Genomic DNA, 19,466 nt, shown 5'->3' on the forward strand with positions numbered 1-19,466 from the left:
ATAATTATAAACCAAACAAATGCACTATTATTCCTCCTTAAATTTGTCTCTCTCACTCATCCTTTTTGGAAAAAACATTTGAGCACAATTGGGGGAAATTCTCCAGAGAATTATGGAGAATAGGGAGGGAATAAATAATTATGGAGATATTAAAAAGGTAAATATGTTGAGAGATATACCAAAAAAAAAGAAAAAACGGCTCCTAAAATCTCTCTTTCCACCTCTTACAAAATCTAAACGTGGAGGAAGGGGTATTTTCTCTCTATAATTATCTTTCTCTCACTCATCTCTCTGAATGTGGCGGAGTAATCATTAATAAAAATTGTTATGTTTTAAATGGATAAAATAATAGCCACAAAATTATAGTCACATAATTATGGATAGATTTATTGCATAAAAACGGTATCTTTCAATCAACTTTCATCAACTTTCTAAGTTTTCATGCAATAGAATCCTTCCTTATATATACCACAGAGAGGACAAAAAATCAATTGCAATATCCCCCGATTTCTCAATTTTCTGTCTCTTACAACAATAGTTCAGAATATTTCAAATTCCTATTTCTTTTTCTATTACAGTAGCACAAAAGTTCTCAACTTCAGCTTCTTTTTCTCTCGGATCACTGGCACTGCATTTTTCAATTTCAGATACTCCACATCCACAAGGTAGTATAATTCATTTAATCTGCAAGATAGAGCTCAGGTGGAGAAGTTATTGCACTATATTATGGAAAAATCTCCAGAGGATGCGAAAAGCAAGCATGTTTTCACGTACACCGCTTTGATTTGATCAGAGATTAGTTTTTTCTTAATCAGTCTCCATGGTTTCTAATATTATGGTTTATTAGTATTATTGTTATATGCTATGAGAGAATTATTTGTGAAATTGATGCCATTCTCAAGACCTCCGTAGAGGAAAACGAGACATATGTTTTTTATGTTTCATGTTCCCATCTCATTTCTTTTATGGGAATTGCACTATTTAGTCTGTGGATTTTCTCTCTTGTATTCAAAATAATTAGGTTTAATTTTGTTTTTAGAAAATACAAACTTTGAAAAATTAGCTCATCAAGCTTTTCAGAACTTACTTCAAATGGATTGACCCAATAATCTTGTCTTAAGAAAATGTTTAATTAGGATATTACCACCATGTGCATTTGCACGTGTATTTTTACTAGTATATATATATTTATATCGTACTCTTATATAAGTGCATGTACGCATGTTCGTGGCTAATCTTTTCTTGGACTACTTTACCCATTTTGCTTATTTAAATACCTTATATTTTTCATTATCTCTTTTGTAAATCCTTTTTATTTTTTCAATATTATTGGTACCCTTTATATTTTCTAATATTTAAATATTCTCTAAAAATTAATTTATTTATTCCTCATTAGATCCCTTTCCTTATCTATCCCTCCTTCACTTGTCTACTTGCCTTTTCAATCTTTCCCTCCTCTCTCTCTCTCTCTCACGTTGCTCTCTTTAAAAACCAATAATTTAGTATTTTTTTTACTAAAAAAAAAAATCTATATTCCTCTCTCTTACATGCTTCTCTATTTTTCTCTTTTGATCTATTTCTTTCCTAAAAAAAAAACCTTATATTTAAGGAGCATCTTTTATCTAAAAAACTCTCCTGGCTCTCTCACGTTTTTTAAAACCCTATAAATTGAAATTTCGTTTGCCAAGAAAATAAAATCTATATTTCATTATCACCCAAAAAAAAAAAAAAAACGATATTTCTCTCTCTCTCTCTCTCTCTCTCTCTCTCTCTCTCTCTCTCTCTCTCTCATACATACGCTTCTCTATTTTTTTTCTTTTGATCTATATCTTTCCTAAAAAAACCCTATATTTAAGGAGTATCTTTTATCGAAAGAAAAATCTCACCCCCATCTTCCCAAATAAAAAAAAAAAAACTTCCCAATTAAAACTTGGTTAATCTTTTCTTGGACTACTTTACCATTCTTGTTTACTTAAACACCTTAACTTCATCATTATCACTTTTGTTCGTCTTTCTTATTTGTTCTATTTTTTTGGTACCCTATTTTTTTTAATATTAGTTTTTTTTACTCATTTAAAAAATTAATTTTAGTTTCTTTATTAAACTCTCACACCATCCACTCTCTCTCCCTAATATTTAGAAATTAATATTAATTTTTAAATAATAATTTCTTTATTTTTTTAAAACTTATTTTCTTTAAATTGCACACCCTACACTCTCTCTCAATCTCTCATGCCCTTTCTACTAAAAAAGCAACTAGACATAGTCTAAAGTCACGATAACAGTTTTGATATCCATATATACACATTCACAATTTTGACTTATTTGTGATCCAAGAAAATAATTTTGCTTTAACCAAAAAAAGAGAAAAATATGCATTATTGATAGGTGAATTGAGGATAACATTTATCATATTATTTAATTTGAGTTGGACACCATTTTACTGTTTCTCCTCACAATCTTCCACTCCCCAATTTCCTTTTCTATCTCAAACTCTTTCTGTCTCTTTCAAGTCCTCTCACACCAACATATGGCCACGTGTGCATTTGCGAAGGTGCACGTGCAAATGCACGTATGGTAGGTAGAGAGAGCGGGAGAGAATAAAATGTCTACATCGAATGAAATGTATTTCAAACAATCCATTGAAGCAATTAGTAATTTACGATGATTATTAAATATTAATTTTTAAATTTCTAATAATGATAGACAATTCCAATTCTTTTTTTTTTCTTTGACAAACAAGGTTAAATGCATCTCTCTCTCTCTCTCTCTCTCTCTCTCTCTCTCTCTCCCACAGTTACTATTTACATGGGAGACTCAACTCAAACTCAAAATTGTTTCAGCTAAACTTTGTCAACCCCTTTCCTTCCTGTAGCAGTTCAAAAATTGAATCACATCCCCTCAAATAGAATCCATTTAAAAAATTGTTATGTTTTTCCTATTTAAAACCCAAAAAATTCCCATGACATTATCATTGAGGTTAAAATGAAAATATTGTAAAGGGACTTAGTGGATTTAAACCATCATTCTCTTAAGGTATGAAACCATTTCCCACACTACAAGAACTCTATCATTTGAGTTGAAGACCCATATTGAAATTATAAAATCCATGATCAAAGAAAGAGGAAGCCAAGTATTAGAGTCATAAGGAAATGATCAAGCAAATGCACGTGAGCTAATGTTAGGGGAAATATTTCTAATCCTTGAAACAATTTAAGAAAAGAACAAACAATCCTAAGGGGCTACTACTTAAATCCAAACCAACATCTATCAGTATCCAAGATCATTAATAGTATTTAATGAGCAATAGTATGTGAAAAAGAGTCTAAGATGAAAGCCTTCAAGAAGAAGGATATTTGCACCTGTGGCCAAACATTTTTTTTTAGTTTGTGTGTGTATTTGAGTAGACAAAAAATGGACGTTCAATTAAATATATGAGATTTGGATTAGATAAAGTTTGAGCTTAATTAAAGTGCAAACCAAGATTGGAAAGAAAATGATTAAAATTTAAATGAATTCACTAATAATAAAAAAAAAAAGCTCAGGAGTGGAGCTACACCTATCACTATAATAGTGTGACAATGTAAATGATGTATAAAAATTCATAAGGAATGATGGTTAGTTTGACAACATTAACTATGACTTTGGGAGGAGGGTTTCAAAGATGTTTGGTGGTTTCAACTAAATGCCTTCTATGTTTAAGTGTACATGAAGCTAAAATTAAATCATATTGTTGAACAAAGTGGATGGCAGTCTCGATCAAATAAGTTGTGCAGTGCAGCTGAGGTATTCCAGTAAAAAAAATTATCAGAAGACCCATTTTGTATAAGAAAGAACATCTTACGATTGATTTGACTTAGGTATTAGGCTTTCTCCATTGTTGGACACATCATGAACGACATTGTTTCACATGGATGATTTCTTTAGCTTATTATGCTATAAATACTAAGTTAAAAAGGATCTTGGTGGATTTGAACCACTATCATCTTGGAACATCTTTTAAACATGTTCACGTTCCAAGTCCTCTACCAATTTGAGCTAGAGACCAGTAAAGTATAGTTTGGAATTTACAAGTAACCATGAAGCTATCAAGTCCCAGGAAATTCAAATGGGCAAAATCTAATAGAGGGCAACACAAATAATGCCAAAGTTGTGAGCTGTAAAGCCTTGATACAAGGAAGGACTATAATGCCTATGCTTGTGGCCATCAACCGGATAAGTTGTAACTATGGCTTGTCAAGCTCATCCAAGAATCAGGAGAAAATTAGCCGCAACAAAAGCAGGATCTCACCTCCATTATAAACCATATAGGCGCAATATAAAATCCATGTGGGAACTTTCCTTGTGGTAAGCACTATCTTGTTTTAGCATGTTCACGCATCTTCTTTGTGTTTAGAAATTAAAGACTTTCCCTCTTCCTGTATAGAAAGCTTTGCTTCCCTGCCTTTACTTTAGATTTCCATTTCAAAGATTTGCATCCCATGGAATTTTACAGCAGAATCAACATTAGCAGATAACTTATCAACAGTTTCTAGATTTTTACAATCTTTTGAAGAGTGGTTTTTCTCTTTATTAAAGTCAATCTAGGAAGGAGCTGTTTTAAAGATACAACGCAGGTTTGAAGATTTCCACTGGAAACAAAGTCCCAGAGGATTCTACAAGGAAGGTATGAGAACATTCTCTTGTCTTAAAAGTCATGGGTGGGGTCCACCCACATATCCGTTGTGGTGGTGGGACCCACCCACTTAGAGCCTAAGTTGGCTGCTTGTCGGAATGTGAGAAGACAGTGAGAGAGAGATTCTCTCAACCGTCCCACCCTATTCTCTGGATTATTGGAGTCCAACTGGGACTCTATAAGTTATGGGGTGATTACGTTGGTGTATGTATGACCGCTCTCTCTAAGGCTCTCTCTTTTTGAATCTTCTTTTTTTGTGCTAAAGGGTCATGTATATTAAGAGAAAAGGGAAAAAAGTAGAAACTGTACAAAGAGGATCCATAAAAAGAGGATCCAAAGAAAAACAAAAAACAGAAATCACCCCACCTAGAACCCACCCCCAGCTACGGCATTGCCATCAGCGGAAAGATAGGTGCTAGGCCAAAAAACAGAAAATGAAAACTAATAAAATCTGAATCGCGATCTGCCCATCGCATCCTCAGCCATGAAGTCAAGCACCTCAGGAGGCCATGCCACCACTGATGTAGATGCTTCCTTCTTAGCAGCCATCTGCGCCAGGAAATCTGCTATAGGGTTTGCCTCTCGATAACAATGAGTGATTTTCCATCTTATACCACTGAGATAAGAAATAAGGGAAGACCACCTTTGCCAAACAAACCACGGGACCCAGCCCCTTTGAAACATGAGCACCACAGCGCCCGAATCACATTCAATCCACAGAGATGCACAATTCAGCTCTCTTGCTCTCTCAATTCCTTCAATTAAAGCTTGAAATTCAGCATGGAAATTTGAAGCTATTCCTAAATAGGAGCTATAAATCGCTACAATCTGGCACTTGCTGTCCCTTATAATGCCACCTGCTCCAGCATTCCCTGGATTACCCAAGGACGAGCCATCACAATTTAGCTTCCACCATCCATCCATCGGAGGCAGCCAGAAAATTTCTTGCACCCCTTTAATCTTCCTTATTGGCACCTCTATATTAAGCTTCAAGCATCTCTCAGAATCTAGTCGAGATTTTATTCTGTCATTTTTTCCTGGGCCACGTCTTCTAATCTCCTCCATTATTGTATGAAAGACTTGACCATAAGATCGATGGAGACCCCTAAATCTTCTAGAATTCCTTTCCATCCAAATAAAGTATGGAACAAGAATCAAACCAGCCATCCACATTTGAGACAGTCCAATGGATTTGGATTTTTGAGTCCACCATGAAACATGCGCTAAAAAATCATCCCCCTGATAGGACCAATGAAAACCAAAGACTTCAGCAAACGCCCTCCAAATGTAGACAGCTCCATCACATTCCACGAACAAGTGATTTATAGACTCCTTAGCCTTATTGCACACCTCACACCTAGAAGGGAGCGGCACTCCTTTTCTTTTTACCTTGTCATCACAAGGAAGCTTTCCATGTATAAGTCTCCAGCCAAAAACTGATTGGCGGGGGATCAAAACCGAGCTCCACACCATTTTTGCCCAGCCCACTTTAGGAGAAACCTTTCTCAATGCTTCCCAGGCCGATTTAGTGGAGAAAGCTCCTAAGGAGGATAGAGACCAGCAGCATCGGTCTTTCTGACCCTGTGGCAAAGATATATTCCCTATAGCTTTGAATATATCTTTTAAAAATTCAGACTGAATAGGGGGAAAACACCACTTACCATCTTCAATAAAATCTACCACTCTGCAATTGCTATAAGAAAAATGAGACAAAGGGAGGGGGGAGAGCTCAGCAATAGACAAAGGACCTATCCATCGATCCTTCCAAAAAAATATGTCCTCACCTGTACCCACCATCCACCGCTCAGATAGAGATACAAAATTCCACATCTTCGCAATTCCTTTAAACACTGAAGATGCTCTATAACCCTTCTTGAGGTCTCCACCTTCATTCACAAATCTAGCCCGCAAAAAGGAACTAAAAGCAGATCCTTCATGCTTCATTTGCCACACAAGTTTGCTAATCACCGCACAGTTGACATCCCTCAATCGCCTGATACCTAAACCCCCTTCCTCCTTAGGTCGGCATATCTCTTCCCATTTCACAGTGATTTTCTTCACTGTGGAAATATCCCCAGACCATAGGAAATTCCTAATCCAGTGTTCCACCGTTTTAATCACCGATTCAGGCCACCAATAAATGGAAAAATTATGAATAGGCATACCTAAGATCACAGACCGAATGAGCTCTGCACGACCAGCCATTGAAAGGAGTTTGCCTTGCCATCCCTGTAATCGAGATTTAATTTTATCCATAAGAGGAAGCATCCTATCCTTCTTGACAGCGCCCTTGAAGATCTCAACCCCAAGGTACCTCGTTGGAAGAAAGCAAATTGGGATACCCAGCAGATCAGAAATATACCTCTTCCTGTGAGGGGCGACTTTGCCAAAAAAAACCTTACTCTTCTCCAAGCTTATTTTTTGGCCAGAAAATTCTTGGTAATTAATCAGGAATTCTCTCAGACATCTAACATGTTTTGCTCTTGCGTTCATGAAGATAAAAATATCATCCACGAAAAGCAGATGACTGGGGACAGTAGCACCTCTAGGACCAGGGAGCGCCTTCAGTTTTCCTTCCTTTAATAGACCATTTAGACCCCTGCACAACACTTCTTCTGCCAAAATAAAAAGCATAGGAGATAGCGGATCCCCTTGTCGCAAACCTTTCTCAACTCCAAAGAAACCCACCGGACCACCATTCAATAACACTGAAATTCTAGAAGAAACCAAAATTTCATGAATCCAAGCTAACCACACATCCGAAAAGCCAAATTTTTTCAAGACCGCAAAAAGAAAATCCCATGACAATGTGTCATAGGATTTCTGCACGTCAATCTTAATACCCATGCCACCCCCTCTGACAGATGTATGTAATAAATTAGCAAGCTCAGAGGCTAATCCAATATTAGATGAAATAATCTTACCTTTCTGGAACGCCTCTTGCTCATCTGACACCAATCAAGGAAGAAGGCAAGATAATCTCTCAGCCATGATCTTTGATAGGACTTTACAGAAAAAGTTTGCCATGCAGATGGGGCGAAATTTATCCAGAGAGACCGCTCCCTCCACCTTTGGAATTAGCGTCACAAAACTGTTATTTACCCCATTCGGAAGCTTCCCACCGCGGAAGAAAGCAATCACGGCCCCACAAAAATCGTCACCCACTATCTCCCAACACTGTTTAAAGAAAGCACCTGGGAACCCATCAGGGCTAGGAGAGCTATCTGGATCCAACCCCCATACCACCTTCTTAATCTCTTCTCTGGCAGGAATAGCTTCTAATATGGAAGAGTCCTCCCTATTCACCTCATTAGGAATCACCTGCAATAGCTCCATATGATCTATGCAATGGTCCGCTTTATGAAAATTTTCAAAAAAAAGTGACACATATTCTGCCATCTGCAGCGGCTCAGAGACCACTGTACCATCTTGTTTTTTCAAAGCACGAATGCTGTTTTTTATACGTCGCACCTTAACCGATAGATGAAAAAATTTTGAGTTACAGTCTCCAAGTTTCGCCCAATTGCAGCGAGCTTTTTCAGCCCAAAGTTTTTCGTGCATCTCCACTGCTTTCAAGAGCTTAGTTTTCGCCTCTGCTTCTCTGGAGTATAACTCATCAGACATCCCTATCTAGTCAATAGTTCGCTGGACTTCCTCCACTTCTGCAGTAGCATCTTTAAGAGCTACATCCAAGTTAGGGGAAGTCTGTCTTGCCCACCCTTTTAGAGCACTCTTCACCGTCCTTAATTTATATGCCAGCCTGCCAATGGGACCACCCCTAACCTCCCTACACCACACATCCCTCACCAGGTCCACAAAGGATTCCTCTTCCATCCAAAAACGATGAAGTCTGAACGGGGCATTTCGAGGCTTAGGAATCGCTGCTGAGGAAAAAAGGATTGGAGCATGATCTGAAATTGATCTATGGAGCACCTTCTGACCACAATCACCAAAAACGTCCAACCATTGAGCATTGAAAAAACTTCTGTCAAGCCTTGCCGCCACATGTCCTCTACATCTATTGTTTGTCCAGGTAAAATTGGATCCTTGGGAAGGAGAGCTAATCAAATCACAAGCATCCACCATGGCCTGGAACTCTGCCGCGGCACCCACATTGAATCTACCAGGACCCCTCTTCTCATGGGAATATAATGTGGCATTAAAGTCCCCCAAAACAACCCATGGACAGGACAGGGCAGCCACAATGCCCATCTCCACCCAAAGATTCCTACGCTCTGCCTTGAAACACGAAGCATGAATCACAGAAACCACAACCTGCTGACCATTCCATTGCATAGAAACTGAAATCATCTGCTCTGAGGACTGAACCACCACAGGCCTCGCAAGAGAATTCTTCCAGACTACCCAGAGGTTTGGCACTTTATCAAGACGGGAGTTATGGATAAATTCAGACATGAATCCCAGTTGATTAAAAAAACGAGCAGGGAAAGAAAAAGAATCCACCATGGGCTCTGCAATACACACCACATCAGGGGAGTGATCACGAAGAAAAATATGCAACGCTCTAGAAGCCGCTGCCTTTCGAACACCTCGGATATTCCAATAGAAAATCCGCATAATTAAAAAGATGTTCCATCAGACTTGTCCGACCTCAAGGTGTGACCCCCACCTTTCTTTTTCTTTTTCTTTTTCTCCCCTGCGTCAATTCCTTTCTCAATCATCTCTGCTGCCTTGTCGACCACTTGAACTCCCATCCGAGCAATCTCCTTCCTGCTCAAAGGGAGCTGCAATGGGGCAGTATACTCCCTATTCATCACTGTACGACCCCCCCTGCCGGTCATACCTCCTCGAGAACTACCTAGGGACACCCCTGTCCTTTTGTGATGAGCAGAAGACCTCACCCCACCCTGAGAGGAGGATGCAATAGCCTTGCTCACCTGCTGCTGAATCTCCAACGGTCCAGTGATTAAAACTGAACCCAACTGGTTCGGTTCTCCTTCCTTAACCATATCCCGGTCTGATTCCTGCCCATATTCAGAGGAAGACTCCTCATCAGATTGGCCCACCTCATCATCAGAAAATAACGCCTCCTTATCTGAATCAGAAGATTCAGACTGTATTTCCTCACTATCATGAGCCTCCTTATTTAAAATCTCCCCCTCCTTAGCCGTTTCCAGATTTTCCGAAATAGGAATAATTGAATTGTGAGATGGAGAAATCAAATCAATTAAAATCTTACCTTCTTCCACATTTGGTAACTGAGGCAGAGAATTAAGAGGAAAACAAGATCCCGCCAGTACTCCATCAGTGTTCACACGTTTTGAATTTGAATTCACAAGATCGTGATCCCTTCTTTCCAAAGAAGTGTTGATGCAAACCGGTGAGTTACTCGTTCCCGAGTTGACTCTGTCTTCTTCGTACACCGCCCCTAGTATCTCTGCATTGGCTCGAGCATTCTGCCGCTCGTCATAGTCCTTCTTTTCTCAGCAGGCATGAACTTGGTGCCCCAGTTTTTTGCAGAAACCACATTTGCCCAATGAATCCTCGTATATCAACTGCTGCTTGAACCAGAACAAAATTTAAGTCCCAGGCTGTTTGCATTCCACTTGGATTTCCTCCAGTCTTGGAACCCCCACTTCCATCTCCACCAGAACACGAGCATAATTTCCGTATATAATGCTCTTGGTGCGTTGATCGAGACCAACTGGCCTCCCTACTGCCTTGGCCATTGTCAATAATACCTTTTCATGCCAATATTCCAGAGGAAGATCTGGAAATCGCACCCAAACCAGGACCTTATTGATCAATTTTTCATGGATGCTAAAATCTGGATGCCATCTTTGAAACCGAACGAGTTGACCTCCAATCTTCACAGGGCTTCGCTTCCACATCTGGGCCATGTCATGCTCAGACTCAAATTGGAAGATCGTGAAGCCCTTACCCATGGGTATCACCTTCACTTTACCTTTCAGTTTCCAAGAGTCACGGGCTTCTCTGTGAACATCATCCAGGGAAAGAAAACGAAAAGTGATTCTGCCAATCAGGGCAAATCGATATTTTAGTAATCTATCCTCGTAAGCCTCCTGGGGAATGATCACCTTAGTCGAATTCCCTGCATGAACAGGGTCAGGCAGTTCATCCACCATCGGTGTGTTTGAGCCTACCACATTCGCATAAGATTTGTGTGGTATTTGATCAGTTGAGACGGTCACTTTTGCAGAAGCTTCGGTATCAGAACCAACAATGGAGGCGAAGGATTTATTTGCAGCAGCAGAAGGCTCCTTTCCTCCATCCAACACCGCCTTCTCCATTGGAGGATGAGCCTTCCAAAAGTCTATTAACCGGAGTTGCCTTCCCCTATCCGGCGGGAAGCCACCTCCTGGACCATCCCCTGTGACTGTGAAAGGGCTCTCAGACATCTTCCACAATGGAGGCTTCACTCGTGAGTTGCATTCAGGCATGACGTTGGAGTTGCATGCATGCTTCATAGAAATGAGCTTCAGAAGGATGAAGGCAACCAGGTTGGAATCACCGCATTTGGATGGCGAGAAGTTTCAACAATCTTTTTGAATCTTCCCTCTCTTTGAAAGCTCGAGATTTGTTCTTGTATCCCATTCCTGGAACCTCCATCAAGGGTTTGCAGTTTAGAACGTGGAAACGTAGTGATGAAGAAGATTTTGACGAGAATGCAAAGAGAGCACCTCCTATGCTACTTCTACTGTCAAGCTGGGTCTTCAAATTGGTATGTGAAAATCCCTCAAGATTAACATCTTGGAAGAATAAAATATTTTTTATTTGCAGGAAAAAGGGAGGCCAAGGTTGAGACTTGAGAGAGGACCGTTGTAGGAGAGTCGACAAGTGAAGAAACAAATACTTGTGAGAAATTAGTATTAAGAGAGTGGATGCAGAAGGAGACAAATATGGTAATGAAGGGGATTCGTTTTTCTCCTTACCATATACCATAGCCATCCAATGTTTTTCTCTTTCTCATAAGCCACTTTGGCCCCTGCAACCAACATGGTTGAAACATATTGATGAACACATTTATGTGTGAAATCTTAAGTAGTAAAGCATGCATTTTACATTTTTAGAATTGAGCTATCTTGGGTTTTACTTTTTTTTTTGCAGGTTTTATATTTTAAAGCCCTTAAGCATTATCGAGCGTCATATCTCTCCAACAACAACTACCTAGTGTAGTTGGTGAGCTATGGTATGCAAAATTCACTCTTCTTGAGCAAGAAGAGGGGAAAAAAAAAAAGGCAAGAAATAAATCTTGTCCAAATGTTCTCTCTCCTCCACATCATCACCAGAAGATTGTCCTAATCACACAAAGCAAGAAGGAAAATCATCAAAGGGAAAGAAAAATCGGCCAACAAGGGTTGCACAAGATTTGAAGAGAGGGAGAAAAAGAAGATAAAAATAAACAAAAAAAAAAAAGAAAAAAGAAAATAAGCAAAAAGAAAATTATAGGAAATTTCTCCAAGTTTATTTATCTCTTCTCTCTCCTCCACCTTAGCACTTTTGGTCTCAAAAGATCTCACCTACAAATTGTGGGTTTTCCCCTTTTAGGAAAGAGAAAATTGTTACCCTACCTCCCCATTCCCTAAAAATACAACTCATTTAAGAGGGGGACACTTCATTCCCTAAAAATCTCTCTCTCTCTCTTTCTCTCTCTCTCTCTCTCTCTCTCTCTAGTTTTAGTTCTTCTTTGTTTTTTTCTTTAATCACTTTTGTGATGGCTTTTTTATTTCAATTAATGCAAGAACTCTTTTATTTTTATTCAGCCTTTTATGTTTATGATTTATGCAATTGAGTTGTAATTTTTTAGTTATAGTTCTAAGCTTAGATCTAAGTGACAAGATCATGAGCCGTGGAACATCTCTTTTTCAAGTTCAGTTTTTTTTTTTTTTTTTTTTTCAAGATTTGTTTTCTTCAAGCCTAGAAATTTCAGATTTGGTTCACTCAAGACCTGGTTTTTAGGGTTGGCAGTATCTCAAATCGCCCAAGCTTTCAAGTTCAAGTGTTGATTCAGGTAGATAGGCTTCTTCAATAGTCTTCTCTCCCCCCTCTCATTCCCTCTTATGACTGCCCTTTATTTCTTAATTTAGGATTTTAATTTCAGTCGTTACATTATTTCTTTCCCTTTCCCCCAAGGTTCATGGCTAGTGTATGTGTCGGCTTTGCCCTCCTAGCCATAGAACCATCATTTTATTGTTTTTATTTTAATCGTCTCTCTTTCCCTAAAGCCAAGTAGAGTAACCCTTGTAAGAGTGACTCTATGATCAAGTAGGGAAGCTCATATTATAATGCATCCCTCGGGGCTAAGTAGGGAAACCTACTTGTGAGCCTCTCTCTAGCGTTATCCCCTTTCTTTTACTTTATTTTTATTTCAGCATTTTTTTCCTTCATTGCTTTTTAATTGTGTGGGTTTTTTATTTTCAGTTATTTATTTATTTAATTTTAATTGCGTGGCTGGCGTATTTAAATTCTTAGATGATGAATAGTTATGACGTTATTTTAGATACATATGTTTAGGACGTTGTTTTAGATACATATGTTTAGGACGGTAGTTAGAATTAGATCACAACCATTAATCGGTTCAATTTCGCATTATTAAAAGAAGCCAAAAATAAAGTGGCTACTCTCCCGGTGTTCGACCCGTAGCTGCACTGATCCGTACACTTGCGATTACATTTTAAATCCTAACACATATGTTCCCAGGATCACAAGGTGGCTGCTATGTCCTTCATCAAACCATCTTGTAGCACATTGCATTCCCAATCTAGAGCAACGTTTTAATAAAAAGAAGTTAGCTTTTGAAACCTATCTGCCTATGAGTGTCAGTCATTGAAGGTAAAAGAACAATTGAACAGATCAAATTTTTACATTATACCCCATCCTGTTAGTATATGCAATGATTAACTTTTCTTGTATGCTAGACTAAATTTTGCATCGGCGATAATTTAAGCAGAGATGTTACTACAATACCTGCATTGTCCTCCAGTAGTAAGGCATAAACGAAATAGCATAAGCCAGATCCTTCTAATGCTTGTTCCTATTGCAAAACCCATAATCTTGAGTCTTCTAGCTTCCAGTTATGTAGTAACATGTCACATACTCCAGGCTCCTAGGCATACCTATGAAATCATATATATAAATGAACAAATCATTTGATTAGTTGCACCAAATATCATCTTAGAAAATAGAATATGTTGAATCCTACTTGACAACAGAGTTAATCTACCATGAAGAAGTACAACATGACAACCTGTGGGGGAAAAAAAATGAATCAATTAGTAAGAAAATCTGTACACAGAAGAAAATTGAGATTAAATTTTTTATCTTACGCACCAAGAAGGGTGTGATGTTTTTTTGGTTGATGAAAGCAAGAAGCTGAATAATCTGTTGGTTTGTCCTATGAATGGCAGCCATTTTTTTTTTTTTCTCAAAACAGAAAATCAAAATGAAACATGCACTCAATAAACCAACCCTTTTGGCATGCGCTTATTTGTTCCATGCCTTGCACTGATAGGATGGATGATCACAACTATCCTATTTGTTGATTTTCTTTGGAAGTCAATATTGATTTCTCTACAATTAATGTCTTTTGAAATTCAGACTTGGTCCTCACACCAAGACTTATGATTCATTACATACCCACTTTACCATAACAAAAATGAAAAATTAAAAGAAGTAAAAATAAAAGCAGGAAAGAAAGTTTTATCACAGGTCATCATCTGTTAAAAAGATTCTGAAAACCCCAAGAATAACCAGCAAGAGAAGACCAAGGATTGCTTGAACTCGAGTCCGCGAATGCTCTTTTGCAATAAGGGACAAATGAACAAACAGTACTCCCACTACTGCAGTCGTTTTTAGTGAAGAATGCCATACATGAAATGAAGATATCAGTTAGGAGATGTTTTGGACGAGACTCGATTATTCCCTTTTGGGTATACCATGATATGTGAGAAGGAGAGAAGAAAGGATGGCCAAGGTGAAGCTAATTTGCTACAGGCAGTAGTAAACCATGCATGTTGATGGAGAGGAGGTTGGTGCAGTGCCCGCATTGGACCGTAACCGTCTTGAACAAGCTGCTGCAAGGAACACTTACCTACATGAAACAGAGAAATCTCACATGTAAGTGAATAAGTAGCAGAAATAAAGAAACAAACCTAAATAACCTAATTGTGCTAACCGGTGCAAGTGGTTTGGTCATGGGAAGGAAGGGACATAACACAAAAGTGGGGAATGATAGCAGATGCATTGGACGTAACAGAGCTGCTAAGAGGAGAAAGAGGTGGTCCAATGACAAGGTAGAGGAGGATGACATCGTTATTACTCGTGGCAGTTTGAGATAAATAAGGGGAGAGGGAGAGATTTGGTTTCCTAATGAAGAGGAGGGAAGAGGGAAGATTTCAAGTGAAGAAGTTCGTTCGATTTCAGACTTGATGACCTGCAGGAAGATAGGTTTAAGTATTAGAAATCCAACTTCCCCTTCACCTCTTGAGGTTCACTGGTGTAAGCCTTCCAGGGAGTGGATGAAGATCAATGTGGATGGAAGTTCGCTTGGTAACCCAGGTAATGCAGGTGCTGGTGGTGTCTTACGGGATGATAAAGGCAAGGTAATCGACTCTTTTAGCATTTTTCTGGGAGTCAAACAAATATATGAAGCTGAATTTGAGGCAGTCTTGGAGGGTATTCTGCTAGCTAGACACTATCATGCTAGGGGTGTTTGGATTGAGTCAGACTCAGCGTCCGTGGTCTCAGCAGTTCAGAGAAGGGAGATTCCATGGTTTGCCCTGCAGAAATGGAGATCTGTTATTTCCTTTTTGGAGTTGGTGCAATGGAAGATCACTCACTGTTTTCGTGAAGCTAATGTAGTCGCTGATTTTCTGGCTAGGAAAGCATCTAAATCTTGTAATTCAGAATTCTCGGTGGAGTTCCCGAGACATGTAGTTGATGAGTTAGCTTCTGATGCGTTGGACAGGCACCGTTTTCGATTTGGCTAAAGCCTTTGCTTGTTCCCCCTGCTGATGGCCATGCCGAAGGTGGAGGTTGCAAGTGGGTTTAGTGGGATCGGCCTGCCCTTTTGTATTTCTCTTTGTTTTGCTCTGTTCTTTTGAAATTAAATGACCTTTTAGCAAAAAAAAAAAAAAAGGAAGAGGGAAGATTTTGTTTATACTTACCAAAAAACTAATAAAAACATGGGGAGAGAGAGAGATTTTGTTTCCTGGGAGGAAAGAGGGAAGAGAGAAGAGGGAAGATTTTGTTTACTAATAAATAAAATACTTACATTGATAAACTACCAACGTAGATGGAGGAAAGTGAATATTCACGTATGTGAATGTACGTGAACGATCATGGTCCGTGGATATGGTATCTATTAAATGAGAAGAGAGAAAATATATGCTATATCCACGGACCAAGATCGTTCACGTACATTCACGTACGTGAATATTCCCTGCTCTCACGTAGATGATAAAAAACTTTCGCTATTTTTGCGCAAAAAAAATATACTACAACTTGGGAAAAAAACTTACCTGATACCTAAAGCCTAAAGGCAACCGCACTCTCTGTTTCCGCTGTTAAACTAAACCATTTAGGCGTCTCATCCATTCAATCTCCCCATTTACAACACCATTCCTATGGCCCAACGCCACTTACACCTGCCACCGTCTTCAACCTCCCAATCTACGAATGAGTCGATTCCTTCAGATGATGTGGAATACTTTGAAGATGAAAAACGATCTGAGAAGGACATGATGAAAAACGATGTGAGAAGGACATGATGAAAAACGATGTGAGAAGGACATCATGAAAAAATAACCATTTTTTTGTTACTACTGTGGTATGTTAGGACATGATGAAAAACGATGTAAGAAGCTTTTGGCCGATGAACAAACTTACTGTGCCCATCATCAGTGCGATTCATACGCTGCTTGCTCTGAGTTCCCTCGGCGATATTATCAGCCTAATCTTAGATGTTCTATGCCTAAGTCAAGGTTAGTTGAGCATGCGTCTGTTATCTTCCCCATTCCATCAGCCACCTCTCATCATCCTTCTGCCCAGTCCGATTTGAACCAAATTGATCAAGAGCTGTTTATTATCAAATGCAAAGCAACTATTTGAACCAATATCTAGATTTTTGAATATTTTTAAAATGTGAATTTTGTCTATAATACTCTTTCCTCATGCTAGCATTATTTTAAATGTGACACGACACAATCATAAAGTAAATTTGGTGAAGGTTTAAATGTTTTAGAGAAAAAAGATTCAACATACGATGAATAATACAATTGAATTTCAATATGTTGACGATATTGAGGAAGCGTAAAAGGAAGACTCAAATGGCCATTTCATCTATATTGGATAGAGTCGACGTATAAGATTTGTCCCGTACTACCTTAGCTCCAAGGAAGGGAAAACTCAATTTGTGGTTTGACCTTGTAGTCCTTGTATTGTCTTTTCCTTTGCATTATCTAAGTTTGGTGTGGTGCTTCTTAGTTTCTCACTAATTTGCTTTTCTTCCACCTTTTGGCAGTCATTTTACTCCTTTAATATAATTTTTATTAGTAAAAAAATGAAACAAATAATTAAATTTGGCTTATGAACTTGACCCATGGTTAATCAAATGGTAAGGTTCGCACTGCTCCAGAAAGAATTTTATTTTATTTTGAAACAAAAAGTCAGCATAGCACATATTTAAAAATAAAAAAGGGAAAATCACTTATACACTTGACACCCCATAAGTTTGAAAAGTTTACTTGGACCATCCTTGCAAGTAAGATTAAGTACAAACAACCATGTTCATTACTCACGCACCATTTAGTGATGATTTCTTGGGTGGAAAAAATCCTAAATGTCCGAACTACCATTTAAGGGTAGAGAATAAGCCCTTACTTTTAAAGTAGTTTCTTTTCGAAGTGATTTTGAAAATAAGGAAACCAAAACCGTACTTTTGAAAGTAGTTTGAAACCAAAGTAATTGAGGAAAAAGAATCGGCTCCTTCTTCTTCTGATTTGCATGATTGTTGCGCTTCTAGCATTGATCATGATTGTGATATTTGTATGTGGTGATGATGATCCAGGTCATAAGCATTGCACGCGCAAGCCACGTGTAGATTATTTTCTAGGTAGTGGTGTTGATGGTGGTGGCAGGGGTTGTAAGGGAGGAGGAGACGGTGGCGGCGGCAGCCGTGGTGGTGCTGGTGGATTTGGCAGCTGAGAAATGTGGCATGCAACAAGCTTTATTTCTCCCAAATCAATTTTCTCTCTAACAACCACCTGGTGCGGTTGGTGAACTGTAATGCACAAAAAGCTCATGCTCACACCAGATCTCCTAACTGTTATCTATTTTCCCTTCTTATAAATTCTCTCTCTCTCTCTCTCTCTCTCTCTCTCTCTCTCTAAGAAATTCTGAGAAATGTTCACTTCTGAAAATTGGATTGTTTTTGTATAATCAATCAGGCCACTGATTTATGGGCTAGGTTGCTTGATGGGTATCATTTTCCTGTATTGGTCTTGGTACACCAGCCGTCAGAGAACCAGAGAACAGAGCCCAAGCTGAAGCAAACAAAATTTTGGCGAAAAATTTTCCTTCTAAATTACCAATTAAGAAAATGAAACATCAGATAAGAGGGATGCAAAGCAAATAACCCAATAATAATTTATTTATTGATATGCATGTATGCATGACTTTTAATGGTCATATGATGAATAGACCACCATCATACATGTAGAGAAATACTTTGTTGGATTCTAGCATGGGTACACACAAGAACATCCGAAATGTACATCACGTCCAACACTTATCCCTATACACTCTCCATCTCCACCTTTAAACTTTTGGATGCACTGATTGTTACAAGCTGCTGGCACGCAGTTATCGGGATACAACATTACCTGGCAGTCCCCCTTCTGTTGCGCATCTACTTTCATCACCATTGATGATGCAGCTGCAAACAACCCCGGCCCCATGAAACATCAGTATCACCAAAATAAACATTTTTCAATAGTTCATCAGATTATAAACACAAAATAATGAAGTTAAGCCTATCATTGCATTGCAAATCACGGAGAGAATACTTAGAACGAACCTGAGAAGACAAGGATAGCAAGGATGACGAAGGAGGTGTAAGAAATCTTAGCCATTACTTACTAAATCTCCAACAATACTTATAAGCTAATAATTCTCACTCTGATGTTGACTGCTTGTTGGTTCTCAGCTTATAGTGAGTGGATGGTATTTATAAAGAAACTTTTGGAGCTCCTAAGAAGATTTCCTTACTTAGAATGTAGATATACGGTGGTAGGTAAATACCCATATTTGGGTGCCTTGATTATGTTTGAATAGAGAAATTAATCTTATTTTTCTAAATGGGGTGAGATCCTCCTCTGCAAATAAAATTTTCTTTTGTAAATCTTTTTTATTTTTTTCAATATTATTGGTACCCTTTATATATTTTCTAATGTTTAAATATTCTTTGAAAATTAATTTATTTATTCCTCATCAGATCCCTTTCCTTATCTATCCCTCCTCTACTTTCCTTCTCCACCTTTCCCTCCTCTCTCTAGAGTTGCTCTCTTTAAAACACTATAATTTAGGATTTTTTTTACTAAAAAAAAAAAAATGTATATACCCCTCTCTTACATGCTTCTCTAATTTTCTCTTTTGATATATATCTTTCCTTAAAAAAACCCTATTTTTAAGGAGTTTCTTTTATCAAAAAATCTCTCCTCTCCGGCTCTCTCACGTTTTTAAAACCTCATAAATTGAAATTTCTTTTACCAAGAAAAGAAAATCTATATTTCTTTTTTTTTTGCTAAAAGGT

At 38.3% G+C, this 19,466-nt stretch overlaps 2 long non-coding RNA genes across 2 annotated transcripts; both read right to left on the reverse strand.

Moving 5' to 3' along the window:
* Positions 1 to 13,501: 13,501 nt before the first annotated feature.
* Positions 13,502 to 13,932, reverse strand: LOC122070713. Its single transcript, XR_006137942.1, has 2 exons — positions 13,860 to 13,932; positions 13,502 to 13,773 (listed from the first exon to the last, which is right to left on the reverse strand). It is a non-coding gene; the product is annotated as an uncharacterized LOC122070713 (long non-coding RNA).
* Positions 13,933 to 18,287: 4,355 nt separating this feature from the next.
* LOC122070728 lies at positions 18,288 to 19,176 on the reverse strand. The gene is made up of 2 exons (XR_006137946.1): positions 18,732 to 19,176; positions 18,288 to 18,590 (listed from the first exon to the last, which is right to left on the reverse strand). It is a non-coding gene; the product is annotated as an uncharacterized LOC122070728 (long non-coding RNA).
* Positions 19,177 to 19,466: the final 290 nt, after the last annotated feature.

Source organism: Macadamia integrifolia, unplaced genomic scaffold, assembly GCF_013358625.1.
Source record: "Macadamia integrifolia cultivar HAES 741 unplaced genomic scaffold, SCU_Mint_v3 scaffold986, whole genome shotgun sequence".
NCBI classification, from domain to species: domain Eukaryota; kingdom Viridiplantae; phylum Streptophyta; class Magnoliopsida; order Proteales; family Proteaceae; genus Macadamia; species Macadamia integrifolia.